General features: G+C 39.0%; 1 pseudogene; it reads left to right on the top strand.

Moving 5' to 3' along the window:
- The first annotated feature begins 8,544 nt into the window (after positions 1–8,544).
- Positions 8,545–20,397, top strand: part of LOC139178851 (regulator of nonsense transcripts 3B pseudogene) — an 82,553-nt pseudogene continuing 70,700 nt past the window's right edge.

Below are 20,397 nucleotides of genomic sequence, written 5' to 3'. Positions count from 1 at the left end.
GTGCTTAGTTTACACCAGTAAACAAAGCAGGCAGACACTTATCCTCGTGGAACTGATATTCTAGCTGGGGGAAGACAGATAATCTGCAATAAACATGAATCCAAGTACATTACATGGTATGTTAACAGGTGATCTGTACCATGGGAATAGAAATAGTAAAGCAGAGGATGGGGTTTAGGGAATAAAGGTGAAAAAAGGGAGGTGATTCAAAGAAAAACAACTTAGACCACACTGAGGGGAGCAAACACGCTCTCTTGCATTCAAGATTCACGTTTTCCCCTGTCCAGGCAGGTCTCTTGGTCTTCTGAAAGAGAAAGCGAAAGTGAAGTCGCTCACTTGTGTCCGACTCTTTGCGACCCCATGGACAGTAGCCTGCCCCAGACTCCTCCGTGTATGGGATTTTCTAGGCAAGAGTACAGGAGTGAGTTGCATTTCCTTCTACAGGGATACTTCCTGACCGAGGGACTGAACTCAGGTCTCTAGCATTGTAGACAGACACTTTACCATATGAGCCACCTAGGTCTTCTACCCAACTTCAAAATTGTTTCCATCTCTGAGGCTCTATGCAAACTCATGCAAACATGGATGTTCTGAACATTCTGCCTCTCTTCAGTTGAACTGGTTTCATAAAAAATTGTTGGTAAACTTCCCCAAATTAAGTAACATTTCATGCAGCAAATTTTGAAAATTTTCTGTTTCCTGAATAACTAATCTCCAAATTATTTTCCATTTTACAACACACTGTCAGTGACCTAATCATATTATGTAAAAATATTATGTATGCATTGCTATTCTTATATATTATGACATTTAAAATATATACAAAATATAAAGTAAATGTCAGGGAGATAATAATAAATAGAAATGGAAATGGTAACATTTTCTTCCCCAGGGGATGAAGACACTCATTTTTACGGCCACTGGACTAATGGATTCTGAATGTACACACATAATTATACCAGTTATTTAACTATCATAATAAAGTAATTTCTTTTATGTACACCTTCAATCAAACTTCTCAGAATACCACAAGGGGCCAAGAATACAATTATATGTGAATAACTCTCTTCATATGCATATATAAAATTTTGTGAGCTCAATTAATTAATCTTTAGTTCTTTTGTTATTCCATCAATTTATCTACTGTTACATAATCCAAACTCTACAATAGATTTCTTTTTTCAAGGGTTCAAATCTCAAGTCATAATTAAAGAAGAGCAATGGCCTAGAAGAATAAATAAAATGTCATATGGATATCATTATATATATGCATTTGTAAAGAAAATTGATGAAAAAATGCAGAAGACTTACAGTTTGCTGAAACAAAAAGTGTACTCACTCAGAGATGAATATACATATCACCTAGAAAAAAATACTTTCTCAGCTTCTGATGACTTCTAAAGAAAAGGACTACATGACTTTCATCTCCAGCCTACTGTGGACTCCTTTCCACTTTCCTCCTCAACTTCCCTCCATGAAATCTCTTCCCTAGGTTATAAAACATACCTTGGGCTTCTGGTCAAGATGTGATTCAAGACAATATAGCCTTGACTTTTTTGTGCCCACTCCTCTGTTTGTTCTGGAAAAAAGAAGAGACCACTAAAGGAGACCTTTTATATTTGGCAAGAAGAAGGTGTTTAGGGCCTGAAGAATAGAAGAGCAACACAGCAGCACCTAAGAGAAGACAAGCCAGGCCCAGCATTCCTGACCTCCAACCTACCGTCAGAAGGCAGCCTGAGTAGGGCTGTTCTTCACAAGGAATAAATGTGAAGGAACACCAGGTGGTGGTTTAGTTGCTAAGCTGTGCCAGACTCTGTGTGACCCCATGGACTGTAGCCCACCAGGTTCCTCTGTCCATGGAATTCTCCAGGTAAGCATACGGATTCCCATGTCCTCCTCCAGTGGATCTTCCCAACCCAGGGACTGAACCCAGCTCTTTGTAGCACAGGCGGATTCCTTACTCTCTGAGCTACCAGGAAAGCCCAGGAAATTCAATAATGGCATGGATATTTGGAAAATAAAAGGATAAAACCATGTGTTAATATTAAAGTAGACTTTAGAGCAAAGAAAATTTCCAAAGACAAAGGAATACAAGTACATTATACAAGGAATAATGTAGGAATACATAATAATCCTAATGTATACATCAAACAATATAACCTCAAAATACTTGAAGCAAAAATAGATACATCATCTGAATACTACTATAAACTTTAATGAGATTGAAACTGTGACATAAAACTTCTGAAAAAGAAATCATCAATCCAAGATAGTTTGATCAGAGAATTCTAACAAATATTTTAAAAATTAAGATCAATTTGACATAACCTCTTCAAGAAAATGAAAGACTAGGAAACCATTCCCAACTAATTCGATGTGGCCAGTATTGCTCTATATCAAAATCAGACAAAGGCAATTCAAAAAAGCAAAGTTTCAGACTAACATCTCTCATAAATGTGGAATTAAAAGTTTTCACTCTCACACATACAAATCAACCAAATGAATTCAACAATGTATAAAAACATCCCTTGATAGTTTCTGGTCCCTTCCTAAGTCTGGTCACATTACCTATCTCTTGAAAGGGTTTAAGTGAATCAAGGATACAGTCAGTTAGGGGCCCAGTAATATTTTCATACCAGAAACAGTGACAAATGCTCAAGTCTGTGTCAAATCAGAAACTGACTTCTCCCATTAATCATACCCAGTCATTCTAAATGTCTAGCACAAAAAACTACAACTAGATTCCTTTGATAAAGAAAACATATCTACTACATAGAAATGGTGGGCATGTTTGATATTCTTTATATGCCCCTTGAGGAGAAGGCAATGGCAACCCATTCCAGTACTCTTGCCTGGAGAATCCCATGGATGGAGGAGCCTGGTAGGCTGTGGTCTAAGGGATTGCGAGGAGTCTGACACGACTAAGCAACTTTACTTTCACTTCTCACTTTCACAAATTGGAGAAGGAAATGGCAATCCACTCCAGTGTTCTTGCCTGGAGAATCCCAGGGATGGTGGAGCCTGGTGGGCTGCCATCTATGGGGTCGCACAGAGTCGGACACAACTGAAGCGACCTAGCAGCAGCAGGACCATATACCCTTGGGAATCCTGTTCATCATTTTCTATTATGTTATGAACATTTGGAGGCTGAGAAGACCAGACTTTATCCCTCAAGCTCTCCTGGACTTTTACTTGAGTTTGGCCAGTGGTGGACAAAAGAGATTGGTGAGTCAGTGGAGAAAGAGATTAGTGGATTGATTCTTTCCTGACTCCTTTCCTGCTGCAAAGTGGCCAAGTTTCTCCACTGAAGCCCAGACCTCTGTTCAGAGGCCCTCGCTTTTGGCTGCAGCTATGTACAAGACTCTTTGGAGACTGCAGTATCCATTCTCTTCCTTTGCCCTGTGGGCCTAAAAGTGTTCATGTATCTCTGTTCTTGCCTGTCTCAAAGAGTTTTGCTATTCCTTTTAAGCTATCCTTAACTCTGATACAACTTTCAAATCCTTAAAGTTCATTGTGTGTTAGTCGCTCAGGCATGTCTGACTTTTTGTGATCCCCATGGACTGTAGCCTACCAGGCTTCTGTGTCCAAAGGCTTCTTCAGACAAGAATGCTGGAGTGGGTAACCATTCCCTCCTGCATGGATCTTCCCTGACCCAGGGGTGCAACCCAGGTCTCCCACATTGCAGGCAGATTCTCTACCATCTGAGCCACCAGGGAAGCCAGTTTTCTTTATTTCCCTTACCTGTGTAAATCATCTTGATTTCCGACAATGATAGAGGTGGCTATGGAGCTGCTAGATAAAGATGGTCCTCAAAGATCTAATGCTAAACTGCTTCCAACAGGAGCGGGAAATCTTTTTTCCTGACTCCAAAACCATAAATACAAGAACATGTCACAGGTCATGCAAAAATAAGTGCTGAGAAATCAATGATTTAAGTATGAATTTGGTAAAAGTGCACAAACTTTAAGCTGTAAGATGATGAATAGTGTCTGAGGATCTAATGTGTAACATGGTGACTATGGTTTGTAAAGTGTTACTGACATTTGTGGGGCTTCCCAGGTGGTGTTTGTGGTAAAGACCCCTCCTGCCAGTGCAGGAGGCATAAGAGACATGGGTTGAATCCCTGGGTCAGGAAGATCCCCTGGAGGAGGGCGTGGCATCCCACTCTAGTGTTCTTTCCTGGAGAATCCTCATGGACAGAGGAGCTGGCAGTCTATATAGTCCCTGGGGTCACAAAGAGTTGGACATGACTGAAGTCATTAGCACACGTATCACCGACTCGATGGACGTGAGTCTGGGTGAACTCCGGGAGTTGGTGATGGACAGGGAGGCCTGGCGTGCTGCGATTCGTGGGGTTGCAAAGAGTCAGACACGACTGAGAGACTGTGAACTGAACTGAACAGAGTAAAACTAAAAGATCCTCACCAAAAGATCTTGAAAAGTAAATATGTGAGGTGATATTAATAGATATGTTAATTATATCAATGAGAGAATCCATTAATAATGTATACCTATTTAAATTGTCATGTATACTTTAAATATCTTGCCATTTTATCTGGAAATTATATTTTTCAAAAACTGAAAAAAGAAAAAAAGCAAGAATTTCAATGCTTTTTATATAATTTTGTAGGTATTTCAGCCATTACTCTTTGCATGTAAAAGGGTTTTTTTCTATTCCAGATAATAATCAGTGGGATTCACTGGATATTCAGAAAAGGAAGAAACCTTGGAAATTATCTAGACAATCCTCCCATATTAAGGATATATAAGTAAACCCAGAATGATTAAGTCACTTATCTAAACTTATGAAACTCGATGCAAAAGTAGCAATAGAAACCAGGTTTCCTAGGTTTAAGTGAATCTTTACCAAATTACCCCGCATGGAAATATCTCCTATGCTCTGCAAAACCTGATTCTTATCTCTTTAATAGAACTGATCACATTAGACCTTGTAGTCACTGTTCAGTTTGCATAAGTTTTACCAAGTAAATTAAATTACTTGAAGATTCAATCCTGGCATGTCTGTTCTTCTCACTCTATATTCTCACATATGGGTAACTCTTTATCAATGCCATTTCTTCTCCCTGGAAGACCCTCTCTCATTTACCTCGTGACTTCCCTGACATCTTTCAGATCTCGGTACAAACCACTTCCACAAAGCAACATTTCCTGACTCTGACACAGCTCAGGTCTCCTTCTTATGTGGACATATGGCATTCTGTGCTGTTTCCTCTAGACACATGTCCCACCTGTGGTGCAACATTTAACTTTGAAATTTACCTCATTTCTGTTTTTCTATTAAAATTTAAGTCTTAATTCACAAAGTCCACATGTGTGCTCTTCACCGCTGTCCATTCTTTGCATCCAGCAGGGCTTCGTTAGTTGTTTGTTCAATGAAACACTTATTCGTGCAGAATAAAATTTCAATAAATTTTTGATGCTCACAGCATACAGTGAACTAAAATCATTGAGGTCTTTTCTCCCCACCCAAACCCTCATACCCTGATTATTTGGACATAATTACAGATGGAGAAGGCAATGGTACCCCACTCAGTACTCTTGCCCAGAAAATCCCAAGGATTGAGGAGCCTGGTAGGCTTCAGTCCATGGGGTCCCTAAGAGTTGAACACAAATGAGCAAGTTCAGTTTGACTTTTCACTTTCATGCATTGGATAAAGAAATGGCAACCCACTCCAGTGTTCTTGCCTAGAGAATCCCAGGGATGGGGGAGTCTGGTGGGCTGCCGTCTATGGGGTCACACAGGGTCGGACGTGACTGAAGCAACTTAGCAGCAGCAGCAGCAGTAGCACAGAACTAGAACTGTGTGGGCTTCCCTTGTGGCTCAGCTGGTAAAACATCTGCCTGCAATGTGGGAGGCCTGGGTTTGATCCCTGGGTTAGGAAGATTGCCTGGAGAAGGGAGAGGCTACCCACTCCAGTATTCTGGCCTGGAAAATTCCATGGACTGTATAGTCCATAGGGTCACAAAGAGTAGGACATGACTGAGTGACTTTCAGTTTCACTGAACTGTGGATAGATTTGCTTTTAATTGTTACCCTATTAGATGGAAAGCACTGGATGTTCAGTCTTTTATTCTGCATACACTAGCCCTCACAGTTTCATGTCCTAAGATACTGTGATAATGGAGTCACTGACTAAAAGGCTGAATAGGACAGAACTAGAGACAGTGCTCTGAACCTGCCACTTGAGTCTACTTTTTACCATAGGATTCTCAGCTTCACTAGAGGAGTTCAGTTTCTTAGCTGTACTTTCTGATCATGACAGATGAAAATACTTTAAGGAGAGTCTACAAATCAAATATTCTTACATTGTACACAAACACCTACTCTCTCTTCAAAGGTAACAAAAGAAATCCACCTCCTTGATGAATTGTTACCTACTTTTCCCTGATGAAAGTATCATCTTCCTCCTTATGGCTTCCTAATTTCATTCTTTTCATTTTTATCTTTCTGACCACATTCTGTCTTATAGTTAATTATCTGAACAACACCAATCCCCACTGCTTTAATTCAGTTCCCTTGGGTTTACAAAGGCTGCACCAACTACGCTGAACTTACTATTTACTGAGTATCAACCATGCCAGAAACTGGTGCTTTTCACAGACCAGCTTATTTGTTCCTTTTGAGGTAAATATTACAATTAAAAGCAAGTACTCAGCCTCTGGTATTTTGGATAAACTGACAATTGGACAAAATATTAACTACTCTTCCAGATAAGAGTTCCTTTTGTGTTATTTATTTATTTTTCTTTCAGAAAGAACTTGCATTCTAGATAGCTTTCAGGTGAATGGAAACGGGACTGATATGTTAACTGGAAAAAAAAAAAAACTGTTGCAGGAAACAAAAGTAGACAAATCATGTATTTCCGGAATATGTCAAGACTCATTTTATTGGGAGCTGTTGGCTCAGACAGTAGAGTCTGCCTGCAGTACAGAAGACCTGGATTCCATCCCTGGTAAGGAAGATCCCTGGAAGAGGGCATGTCAAACCACTCTAGTATTCTTGCCTAGAAATCCCCATGGACAGAGGATAATGGTGGGCTACAGTCCATGGGGTCATCAGACCATGGAGTCATAAAGCGTTGAACATGACTGAGCAACTATGCATAGAAAAATTCCTCAAAGTGACATACTGACATTTAGAAACAGTTTCTCTCACTAGTGTGCTTAACTAAAACTCCTGCTTTTCAATGAAAGACCAAAGATAAAAGTAGTATTCCATAACAATCAAGTAATTATTTCTATCAAGGAATTTTTCTTAAAGCTAAGCTAGAGAAATATACTGTGAGATAGAGCAGATAATGCGAAGTAGAAGAGATCCAAACACAGAAGCTGCACAACCAATCGATAATTTTCTTTTCAGGAAAAAGAATAAAACCTCAGTTTTGGGATCATATTTTATACAGAGATTTGCATATTCTTTGGAAATATAAAGGATTTTCTACTCTAATTTCCTTATTTAGTTGAGAAAACCAAGGCCTAGAGAAGTGAAGATAAGTTTTCTAAGTCAAAGAGCAATTATGTTAGGATTCTGATGAGAGCTCAGTGATAGGCCTTAGGGTCCAGTTGCTTCATCTGTAGGCTGACAGGCTGGAGATAGGGGTACCAGTAATGGTGCAGTCTTCAGGCTGAATTGCTTTTAGTTTGGGAAACCTCTATCTTTGCTCTTAACTGATCGCATAAAATCCACCATCTATTGGTTTAAATGTTAATTACATCTAAGAAAATATCTTCCCAGGTGAGTATGTCAAAGAACTGCAATTTGAAGGAAATGTACAATTCTATGGAGAAGGCAATGGCACCCCACTCCAGTACTCTTGCCTGGAAAATCCCATGGATGGAGGAGCCTGGTGGGCTACAGTCAATGGGGTCGATAAGAGTCCGACACGACTGAGCGACTTCACTTTCACTTTTCACTTTCATGCATTGGAGAAGGAAATGGCAACCCACTCCAGTGTTCTTGCCTGGAGAATCCTAGGGATGGGGGAGCCTGATGGGCTGCCGTCTATAGGGTCGCACAGAGTTGGACACGACTGAAGCGACTTAGCAGCAGTAGCAGCAGCATGGAGTATGTTACCACGTGCCACTGGAATTGAATATCTATGCTACCTGTTCCATATTCATGACCTAGGAAGGGAAAACAAGATTGACATTTTTTTTTTTTCCCACTTAATCATGTCCAGTGTTTTAGTGCATGCAGGCTGCTATTACAAAATGCCAGACGCTGGGTGGTTTATAAACCACATTGTTTATCACAGTTCTGGATGCTAGAAGTCCAAGATCAGGATGCCAGCATGGTCGCCTGAGTGAGGGCCTCTTCCAGGACATATCCCTATATAGAAGGGATCAGCAATTATTTCAGGCCTCTTTCACAAGAGCCCTAATCCCATTCATGTGGGTTCTGCCCACATGTGGGTTCTGAACTCATGACCTAATTATTTTCAAATGGTCCCACCATCTAAAATCATCACTTTGGAGATTAGGTTTTCAACATATGAGTTTTGGGAGAACACAAGCATTTAGACCATGGCACCCATCGAGGAGATTGTCTTGTCTAAGCTAACCCAATGCCTCATCCATACTGAGTCCTTTGTGGTGATGATAGGATGCCAAGGACTAAGGAAGCTGAATAAGGACCAGCAGCCCCAGGTGGAGTGTCTGGGATGCAAACTCCTTGATGGATTTCACAACAATATGTGAGTGTCTCCAGGGTCTTTCTTGGTTATCAGTCACTGAGTAATCCCACCCCTCCCCATACATGTTCCCACTTGAAATATGAGTTAATTACTGAGTTAGTAGACAAAAGAAGAAAAGAGCCTTTGAGAGATACTAATTTTATAGTGGAAGGTCCTCAGGACTTTATTTACTTCAGATAGCAATTACAAGTTTGGGGATCTCCAAGACCATTCTTGGGTTCCACAATCAGCTAGGACTCCAAGAGCTCACCGAAAGCTGTTATACACATGGTTATGTTTTATTGAAGATCTTTGATTTATTTTTAATTCAGTTTTTAATTTTTAGTGCAGTATAATTGATTTACAATGCTATAAATGTCAGTTCTTGTTGCACAGTGAATACGTTACACATATACATATATCCACTCTTGTTTAGATTGTTTTCCCATGCAGCATCTGGTAGTTTCTGGTGCTATACAGTAGGTCCTTATTAGTTATCTATCTTATATATAGTACTGTGTAGACATCAATCCCAATATCACAATTTATCCCTCCCCTCTTCCCCCTGGAACCATAAGTTTATGTTCTACATCTCGACTCTCTTTCTGTTTGTAAATTTCATTTGTACAATCTTTTAATATTTCACATGTGTTTTCATATGTATTTGTCTTTCTCTAACTTAACTTCACTTGGTATGACAATATCCAGGTCCATCCATATTGCTTCTGATAGCATTATTTTGTTCCTTCTTATGGCTGAGTAATGTTACTTGTATATCTGCACCACATCTTCTTTGTCTGTTTCTCTGTTGATGGACATTTAGGTTGCTTCCATGTTCTGGCTATTGTAAACAGTGCTGCAGTGAACACTGCTGTGCTCAGTTGTGTCCAACTATTTGAGACCCCAAGTATTGTAGCCTGCCTGGTTCCTCTGTCAATGGGGATTGTCCCCATGGACAAGAATAGGCAAGAATATTGGAGAGGGTTACCATCCCTTCCTGCAGGGGATCTTCCTAACCCAGGGATCAAACCCTGGTCTTCCGCATTGTAGGCAGATTCTTTACCATCTGAGCCACCTGGGAAGCCCTGATGAAGCAATGAACACTGAGGTGCATGTATCCTTTCAAATTGCAGTTTTCTCCTGGTATATACCCAGGGGATGGCAGAGTTTTGAAAGATACAGTTAAAAAAAACAGCCCAGGAAAAAGGCATATAGGGCAGAGTCAAAGAAAGTGTGAAGCATGGAGCTTTTCCTCTTCCCAGGGTGTTATAGGCAGCTTTATGTTCCCAGCACCGATGTGCCGGCAGTGAGCACTTGCAGACACGGGAGCTCACTCCAGGCTCCGTGTCCAGAGCTTTTACTGGGGCTCCATCTTGTAGGCATGATTGACACTCCATACAGCTGATCTCAGGCTCAAACCTCTCTAGAGGTGCAGCTGATACTGCATGAGCAAACCCCCCATCCTAAATCACATTGTTCATGTGGCCCAAACTTTTTACTCTAAATCACGTTGTTTGCATCCATATCAGGCTGTCCCAAGACCCTCACATAAACAATAGCACTTCTCTCAGTGTCAACCTTTGACACCTTTAGTCACCCTTCCCCAGAGGAAAACAACCTAAGGATTTAGAGAGGAGCTCCCAGGAAACAAGGGCAAAGTCCAGACTTCCCTTTGGATGAGACTGCGCCCTTCACTATACAGCTGGGTGGCTGGATTTGCTTGACAAGACTCCCTCTTTGTAACTTCACACTAAGAAAATGTGAAGGGACAAACACTGGTCAAGCATTTATCTTCTTCTGGTCTTTCTCTGAAATGTTTTTCTTGCATATCTTCATTAATTCTTATGCAACTCCATGAGGTGGACACTAGTTTGAATGGCATTATGGAGAGAAGTAAATTAAGGCTGGCCTAAAGATTCAGAGCTAGTGAGTGGTGGAGTGGGAGTATGTACAATGGCTACAGGACTCCAAGGTTCACACTTAAAGCCACTATGTGGCGAAGATCCCAACATTTATTTTTTTTTAGTATTTTTATTCATTTGTTTCTTAGTTGTAGTACATCTGGTTCTTCCACCTCTGTTGTGGCCTGTGGGATCTAGATCTGTGAGCAGGGACTGAATCCCAGGCCCCCTGCATTAGGAGCACAGATTCTTAAGCACTGGACAACTGGGAAATTTCCAACACCATTTCCATTCGGAGTAAGTGTTCACATGCAAGTGCGCATCCAAAGAAGATTGTGGAATAAATATTGTCCAGTCCTGCCATTCTGTTGCACAATATATATAAATTAAGCAAGTTACAACATGAAACTCTTCTTGCAATCCATTTAAAAGAAATAAATAAAAGACAGAAAGACATGATGACTTACCATAAGCTCATGATGCCAAGATCAAAGAAGGCTTAGGCAACAGGAGCATTTCAAATGGTCTCTTTGTCTGGCATCCCAGAAATCTGTACTCCCTGGGGCATCACACAATAATAAGATTCCAGATAGTGAAAGGCATGCCTTTCTTTGTCAAAGAGGGCCAGGGCAATTCTGAAATGGGAGGTGGGAAAGAAGACCAGTATTTAAGCCTTCAAATACAAATGCTTTCTCAGAAAGAAACATTTAGAAAAGAAAATGTATGAATGTTGAGAGTCTGAAAATTGTTTCCCTAAAATCTCTCCCTGTGAGCATACACCATGGAAAACTTCGTGTGCCCCAGAATGCCGTGGTTTGTTAATACTATCTGACTGATCCAGTATTTTAATGATTTTCTTAATTTTGGGTGAAGCTTTCATGAACTTCCCATGTGACCAATGGTGTTGATAATTGATAAATCAATTGGAATGGGGTTCCTGAAAATGGAGTGGACAGATGAGAAATGTAATCTGAAGTCTAAGTAAAGGGGGTTCAATACACAGTGGGAGAAAGGATTTTAACTTCTCTGAGGAATGGTTGGTGAGATGTGGTCCTCAAGGTTCTAGGTGAAGGAGTCCACTCCCTGCATCAACTGAGGACAGGGGAAAGGATGGAGTCTAAGCTTTGGTGGCAAGACAGAAGTGTTTCAGCCCACAGCCCTTCATTATAGACAGAGCGAGCTCTCTGTAGGCAACAGTATCCAAAATAGGATACCAGCAACAGCAATACAAATGACCAAGCGATGGAGGAGCAACACAGACCTATTCTAAGCAAACCAAGGTGTTCCTAGTGGGAAAATTCTGATGGCCTCCCCAGCCCTTACTTCTTAGTTCTACTTTTGTCTGAGAGAAAATTTCCTCCAAGAAGGATAGGAGTTCACTCTCCTTCCAGGAAGTCAACTGAGGGGCCTAAGCCATGGAATCACTATTTGGATCTAGAGTCATTTTTGTAATCATACTGTGTCTCTTATCCTTCAAGTGGTGGACTTGGAAACAGCAGTTACAATTGTGATTTTAAAGAGATACTAAATACAGATGTTCTTCTATTTTACTGTCTGTAAATTTTAGAAACAGGTAATGTGAAATTTAACATTTAAAATTGCCTTACTCAGAGGATTATTTTACACTGATTAGAACGTAAATTACCCTTAAATAAATTTGACCAAAATATTGTCAGAGCTTCATGGTATGCACACTCTGCAAATACTTCATAGCAGTGTTTTTAATAAAACAAGAAAGGCACTGAATTGATACCAATATAATAGTTGAAAAGTGAAAATCTAAGTTAATTAATCAATTGTACCATTCTTACAGGAAAACCAAATATATTCTAGTGTCGGAGGGATTTGCTTTGATTTGGTGCTGGTTTATCCCACTGGATTGATTGTCTCTTGATCATCTGGTTTTACTTTTTTATTGCTTATGCTACTTAATATATCACAGTCCTTCAAATTTGTGGATTGTATGGTCAAAAAAAAGCATGGACCTTCTCCTGGTTTTGTTGTATGGGGGTAATTTTTCAAACTTTCAGTTTAGAGGAGGAAATAGGCACCCTATTTCCATAATTGGAAACTTCCAGCACCAGCAGGTACAGCTCAGATAAGGTGGGATATAAACAAAAAAAAAAAGAAAAGGTTGACTCACAGCATGTTCCTCAAAGGAAGGGGTGTGTGTCCAGCTCCCTTTTTATTGACACTTAACAATTAATACTTGAGTAAAGCCGTTTATAGTATCCATGGAGGGGTGAAGTAGGGCAGGTTGGGAGACTACGTCTGTGGTCAAGCATTAAGTCTCTGGGGATAGGAGAGTAGGAAGACTTCAGCTTTAGTTGAAATAATTTGCCTTTGCTTCCAATTTCATGGCCTCCTTTAGCCATGATATAGCGTAAATAGAAGATGGAACTTAAAAAATTAAAGAATGCAGAATGGTTTTGTTTCTGCAAATGCCTTGAACAAAGCACGTGTTTCTGTTTAAAGCTGGATAAGCTCCAATTGATATCTAGATCCTTGTCAAAATGTTTACTTTTCCATGGGATTTTTTTTTTTTTTTCCTAGTGGGCCATTCTGAAGCCATGGCTACAGCTCTGGACTTCAAAGTTGCTGCCAACTTCATTAGAAAAGCCATTGTGTTACCCCTTCCCTATCTCCATTCAAATTAAATCTTAATTTTTTAATAATCATTTTGGGCCAGAAAATGATCAATCTTAGTACCAAAAAACAGAACAAACTCAACAAAGAGTTGAAGGAAATTCGCCAAAGCAACTACAAGGACAATAAATATTGGAAAAAATAGGGATACTTTGCTCTTTGGGTATCATGTAAACAACAGCAGCAAAATAACATTTTCTGTTTCAGCAGTTGTGGACATCTGATGTGAGTGTGCAAGACCACTGGAGAAGAAGTCTTGAAAATAAAAAAAGGTACTTTATACTATGGTTATTTTATTTAACTCCATAGACCCATAGAAAGTAAAATACATATGCCATGAATTATAATATTATAATTTCATTGGAAGGACTGCTGCTGAAGCTGAAGCTCCAGTATTTTGCCCACCTGGTACGAACAGCTGACTCATTGGAAAAGACCCTGATGCTGGGAAAGATTAAGGGCAAAAGGAGAAGAGGAGGACAGAGGATGAGATGGTTGGAAGGCATTACTGACTCAATGGACATGAGTTTGAGCAAAGTCAGGGAGACAGTAAAGGACAGGGGAGCCTGGCATGCTGCAGTTTATGGCGTGGCAAGGAGTTGGACAAGACTTAGTGACTGAACAACAACAACAATGAATTATAAATATGTCAAAACAGTAAATAAATAAACTTGAATGATTTTTTCTTACATTTTTACTAGAAAGTTTAACCCATAATTAAAGGCACACAGTATGATGCCAGAGACTGCAGAACTATAAAAGTAGGAAATAAAAAATATAGCTTAGAGATAACACCTATTTACCTGAAAAGATGAATGAGTTTTGTCAAAGTAAATAGTTGTGTTGGAGAAGACTCTTGAGAGTCCCTTAGACTGGAAGGAGATCCAACCAGTCCATTCTAAAGGAGATCAGTCCTGGGTGTTCTTTGGAAGGAATGATGCTAAAGCTAAAACTCCAGTACTTTGGCCACTCATGCGAAGAGTTGACTCATTGGAAAAGACTCTGATGCTGGGAGGGATTGGGGGCAGGAGGAGAAGTGGATGACAGAGGATGAGGTGGCTGGATGGCATCACTGACTCGATGGACCTGAGTTTGAGTGAACGACGTGAACTTGAGTGAACTCCAGGAGTTAGTGATGGACAGGGAGGCCTTGTGTGCTGCAATTCATGGGGTCACAAAGAATCAGACACAACTGAGCGACTGAACTGAACTGAACTGAAAAATGAAGTCTCTCATACCACTGTATAAGGGTTTAATTTCTCCCTTTCTGATTTTTAAAATTCTTTACACCAATTTTTTCAACAACTGAGTAAAACACTCACTCCTCCCAGCCTTCCCCAAGGAGTGCCGAAATTGAACCACAAAGATCTGGGTTCTGGTCCTGTGTCTACGTGCTTCTGATGCTAGGTTTATAAGTTAGTTTTTGCTGTTTAACAAATCATCCCAAAAACACAGTGCTTTAAGACAACAGTCGCTGATCAGTGCGCAATTCTACAGGTTATCTGGTTGGTTTTATCCTCTCAACTGGCTTGATGGGACTGGCTGATATAGAACAACCTCATCACATGTCTCAGGTCTTGTCTGGGCTTCCAAGAGGCCAGCCAAGGCCTCATCACTTCCAGGGAGATGGATTTCCAGCAGGAAGAAAGGGCAAATGCAATGCAAGGATCTATGCACCACATTTGCTGCTGTTTGATTGGCCAAAGCAATCATATGAGTAAGCTTAGCCAGAGTACAAGGGGATGTATAGGGAATAACACAAGGATGTGTAAATGATGGTGAGGGCAGGGGTCTTTATTGTAACAATCTGCCAATTAACCCCTCAAGGACTCATTTTCTTCATCCCTAAATTGGAGAACATAAAAATTTGAATTTCTCTGAAAAAACTTTAGAAATTAAATGAGAAAATATATATGGAAGCTTTGAAAAATGCAGAGAACTCCATAATTACAAAATACTATCATATTTCTAAAGAAATCCTTGTTCTGGGTTGCTTTTTTCCCTCTAAGTATGATTATTATTTTTATTTTAGTTTTATATAATATGTCCCAACAAATTAAAAACATATTGACCCCTGGGAATTCCTTGTCGTCCAGGGGTTAGGAAGTCACTCTTTCACAGTGGAGGGCCCAGATTCAATCTCTGGTTGGGGAACTAAAATCCCACAAGCCTTGCGGCTCAACCACACACACACACACACCTACGACAATATTGACCCAATATAAAACATTTAAATTTAACATCAAAGTCACTACTTTTTTAAACTGAAATTTTAATATTTCAGCCAGTCATCTAGGTAGTATTCATCAATTTAGCAAACAAAAATCTGATGTCTTGTCAACTCTTTACAGAATTAAGACTTACATATTTGGCCAAAAGAGGTGGCCAGTGTAAAAAAGTTGGCTTTTATATGGTGTCTGGATATTACATCTATCTACACTAAAGATTTACCTGTGGCGGATTCATTTTGATATTTGGCAAAACTAATACAATTATGTAAAGTTTAAAAATAAAATAAAATTGGAAGATTTAAAAAAAAAAAAAAGATTTTGAATCACTATTGATCCATTAAATTCTTCTATTTCATTTTGTTTTTAAAAGATGGTACAGTTGCCTGCTTTTGAATTACTTTAAGCATTCTAAATTATGCCCTGAGATTAAAATGTCTCTTTCTGAGAAGAGTGATTTTTTTCCCTACCACACCCAATGTATCATCTTCTTCACTAAATTTCTTGTAGCAATAAAAGTTCTAATTTTTAATTTCTCAAACGCACTGTCCCCAGGAAGTAGAAGCTTTATGGAAAAATGAGTATCCTGTCTTAATATAGTGTCCCCATATGGCTACTGTTCTTAAAGACCCAACTGACCATTCTCTCCTACCATGCAGAACTTTATCCAGTACACATTTTTACATCTTTTTTCTTGTGGTTCTCTTCTTTTTCTCCAATTTCAACTTTAACCACCTTGTTTTCATTTTATTCCCCTATTGTATCATTAGCCACAGGATTTCTTAGCAAACATAGGAGATTCAATGTAAATTTGAGTGATTGCTCTATGATAAAGAGGAGAAGGCACTGGCAACCCACTTCAGTACCCCTGCCTGGAGAATCCCATGGCTGGAAGAGCCTGGTAGGCTGCAGTTCATGGGTTCACTAAGAGTCGGACACGACTGAGCAACTTCACTGTCACTTTTCACTTTCATGCATTGGAGAAGGAAATGGCAAACCACTCCAGTGTTTTTGCCTGGAGAAGCCCAGGGACAGCAGAGCCTGGTGGGCTCCCATCTATGGGGTCTCACAGTGTTGGACACAACTGAAGCAACCTAGCAGCAGCAGTAGCAGCAGCAGCTATGATAAAGAATACAACTTTGAGATATAAATAAGAATCATTAAAAGAAACATGGTAATTGCTTAAAAATAAGTTAGAATGTGGGTATCCAAATGCTATATAATTCTTTAACCACATTCATCTTGATGAAAAGTTTGAGTTAGGTATTTGATAGGCCTCAAATGTTTTATTTTCTTGGGCTCCATAATCATTGCAGATGGTAATTCAGGCATGAAATTAAAAGACGCTTGCTCCTTGGAAGAAAAGCTATGAAAAAACCAGACATGTATTAAAAAAGCAGAGATATCACTTTGCCAAAAAATGACTGTATATTCAAAGCTATGGTTTTTCTAGTAGTCAAGTATGGATGTGAGTATTGTACCATAAAGAAGTCTGAGCTCTGAAGAACAGATGTCTTTGAACAGTGGTGCTAGAGAGGATTCTTGAGAGCCTTAGACTACAAGGAGAATAAACCAGTCAATCCTAAAGGAAGTCAACCTTGAATATTCAAAGGAAGTATTAATGCTGAAGCTCCAATACCTTGGCCACCTGATACAAAGAGCTGACTCATTGTAAAAGACCTTGATGCTGGGAAAATTTGAGGGCAGGAGGGGAAGGTGGTGACAGAGGATGGGATAGTTGGATGGCATCCCCGACTCGATGGACATGAGTTTGAGCAAACTCCAGGAGATAGTGAAGGACAGGGAAGCCTGGTGTGCTGCAGTCCACAGGGTCACAAATGTCAGATATGACTTAGTGACTGAACAACAAGAAGAACAAAGCCTCACATGTGGATATGAAGTTTAATATTTATGAAATATAAGGAGTCTTACATTACACATACAGAATAACTTCAGTACATGTGAGTTGTAATAAAGGCTAATCACAGCACAAGTAAAAGGCCAAATGTAATCACAATTCTTTGATTTGTTGTTACTACCAGTTTCTAATTGTTGTTGCTGCTCAGTTGCTAAGTCATGTCTGAATCTTTTGGGACCTCCTGGGCTGTAGCCCACCAGGCTCCTCTGTCCATGGGATTTTCCAGAAAAAAAATATTGGATTAGGATGCCATTTCCTTCTGCAGGGGATCTTACCTATAGAACCCAGTGCTGTCTCCCAAGGTCATGTGAGGAGGCTTGTCTCCAGGACAGACAGGAGTGGAGGGTTCGCTCCTAGGCTCATGAGTCCATGTGTCTGCCCGGAAGTCCACTCATAGGAAGGACAAACCACAGGGAGTAAGTGTGACCTGTGAGTCACAGGCTGGGGATCGTTTGCTGTTTTTGCCTGGCCCTCCCAAAGATAGGAGAGAGCTGATAGAATTCAGCATCCTTCCCCAAACTTGCAGCTCTCTTCAGATTTTAAATGTCTTTCTTTGTATAAGCTCTTCCTCAACCTTGAGTCCTGTCCCCTTCCACTCCCAGGGAGCTCGTCCAAATCCTATTTCACTTCCTTTTTGAAAATTCTTGTGACTTTCCCAGATAAATCAGCTCTTCTCTCCTTTGGGTTCCTATGTTAGGCTTTACTTACATTCAAAAAAATGACTACAACTGGACTAATTGTTTATTCACATATTTATCTGTTTCTCATGAAAAATTTGGGACCAGCAAGATTAAATTCAAACAATAAACCTTCATAAAAGTTAACAAATATATATTTAATAAATGTATGTTGAAGAAATGCTCAAAATATATTATTTATTTATAAGTTGGTTATCAAGGTCATTTCTCATGCCAAAATGCCTTAGGCTATGTTTCAGGATAATATTAAATTTTTATTAATGTAAAGGAGTAAAGTAGTAAACTCAAAATCAGTTAACTATTTTGAAAATATGAATAATTTCAAAAATTTCATTCTTAAGATAAAGGAATCCTTGAAAAATATCGAGAGTTTTACTTAACATTCAACTTATTACTATGGATCCCCTCTATGGCAAAGGACAGAGGGTTTATTAGGAAAGTCTGAGGAATCTTATTTTCTGTCATTCAAGGTCAAATGCCTGTTGGATAAATATTACAATCTAGACTCTCTGCCTTTCCCCTCCTATGTCAGGAAAATTTCACAAGTCATCAAGTTATTCAGATATACATCTTCATAGATTCTTATGCCAGTTAATACAGGTGAAATAGGAATATGAAGGACCATATAAAAACATATGGTCAAAGTTTCCCTCTACTTTTTATTCCAAGATGTAGGTTATTTTTTCAATTGACATATAAGATCATACACGTTTTAGGTATGCAACATAATGGTGTGATATTTGTATATATTGCAAGATTATCACCACAGTAATTCCAGTGTTAATTTCCTAGTGTGACCCATCATTACACACTGCTTCAAATTTTTCTTGTGGTGAGGACCTAAAATCTGCTCTCTTAGCAACTTTCAAGTATACAATACACTATTATTAACTATAGTCACCACGCTCTGTATTATATCCCTGTGACTTGTTTATAACGGGAAATCTGTATCCACTTCACCCATTCTGGCTCCCCAACCCAAACCCTGCCTCTGGAAACCACCCAACTGTTCTCTGTGTTTGTATTTTGTTGTTTGTGTTTATTGGTTTTTGATTCCTCATTTAAGTGAGATCATATAGCATTTGTCTTTATCTGACTTATTTCGCATAGCATAATGCCCTCAGGGTTCATTCATGCTATCATAGAGAGCAAGATTTCTTCATGGTAAGTCCATAACTAATACATTATGATTACTTGCATAATCCTGAGGATAATGTTGGTTAGCACCACACCCTGCTCACCCCTCATGGTGAACAAATTGTTGATAGTGGTATGATTCATGTAAGTTACCCTTTAATTGTTCCCTGTCTGTTTGCTTGACGCCATTTTGCTACCTGGTCACCTGGACCTGACCCCCAGTGTCCAGTGCAAGAGCAAGCATCATTAGCACCTGGCCATGAGGTGGGACGTGGAACAGCTGCTATACTTTGGCAAAAACCATTACGACTATATAAAAATAAAACTGGAGTGAAGTAAATACAATTTTTACTAGAGAAACCTTATAGTATATTAGTTTTAAATCAAAAGTGCAATGCAGTGACTAAATTTTGTGGAATTTAATGCTTCACAATTGCTTGCTATTTCTTTCCTTGGCCATTTCAGTTCATGTGAAAAAGTTATTTTAAGAAATGAGTATCACTATTTATAAAAATACAAATCTATCGAAGATGCTATCCAAAATAGAAAAAAAAAAAAATTAAGATCATTGTCACTTTATAATTGGCAAAGCAAAGAACATCACACTAATAAAACTTAATTAAATCATTAAATATTTAAAATGAATTCCTAACTCTTGCTTATTTAATGGTTCTCTTTTATGTAGTTTAATCCCCATAATGAAGTCTATACATAAAGAAAATTCAAATGTAAAACCAATCTATGTAATGTATTCCTCTCAATCAAAAATTCCATTTCCTTTATCCTTCCTAAATTTAAATCATCTCAAAACACTACATCTCAATTTATATTTCACTCATATCAGAAAACACTTAATAAAATAGGGTTACAAATACATCACTTACAAAGTAGTTGCATCTTTAAATATAACTCATTCATTTCACATGTTTCATTTCATTTCACTAATAATGTATAATAATATTGTCCAATTTAGAATGAATGTCGTATTTCTGGTAGATGAGATATTGAATATTTACGAACTCCATTTTTAACATCACTCACGACCAATTATATAGATACATATAAGTCTTCAATATCCTTCAGAAAGTATTTCTAACAGTGAGACATAGGAGTTTTACTTTGAATAAAAGGCAGAATTAGATACATAATTACCTTATTTAGTAAAAATACAATATA

Source organism: Bos indicus, chromosome 23 (assembly GCF_029378745.1).
Source record: "Bos indicus isolate NIAB-ARS_2022 breed Sahiwal x Tharparkar chromosome 23, NIAB-ARS_B.indTharparkar_mat_pri_1.0, whole genome shotgun sequence".
Lineage (NCBI taxonomy): Eukaryota > Metazoa > Chordata > Mammalia > Artiodactyla > Bovidae > Bos > Bos indicus.
Note: the sequence above shows the minus strand (reverse complement) of the source record. Positions and strands in the feature narration are given on the sequence as shown.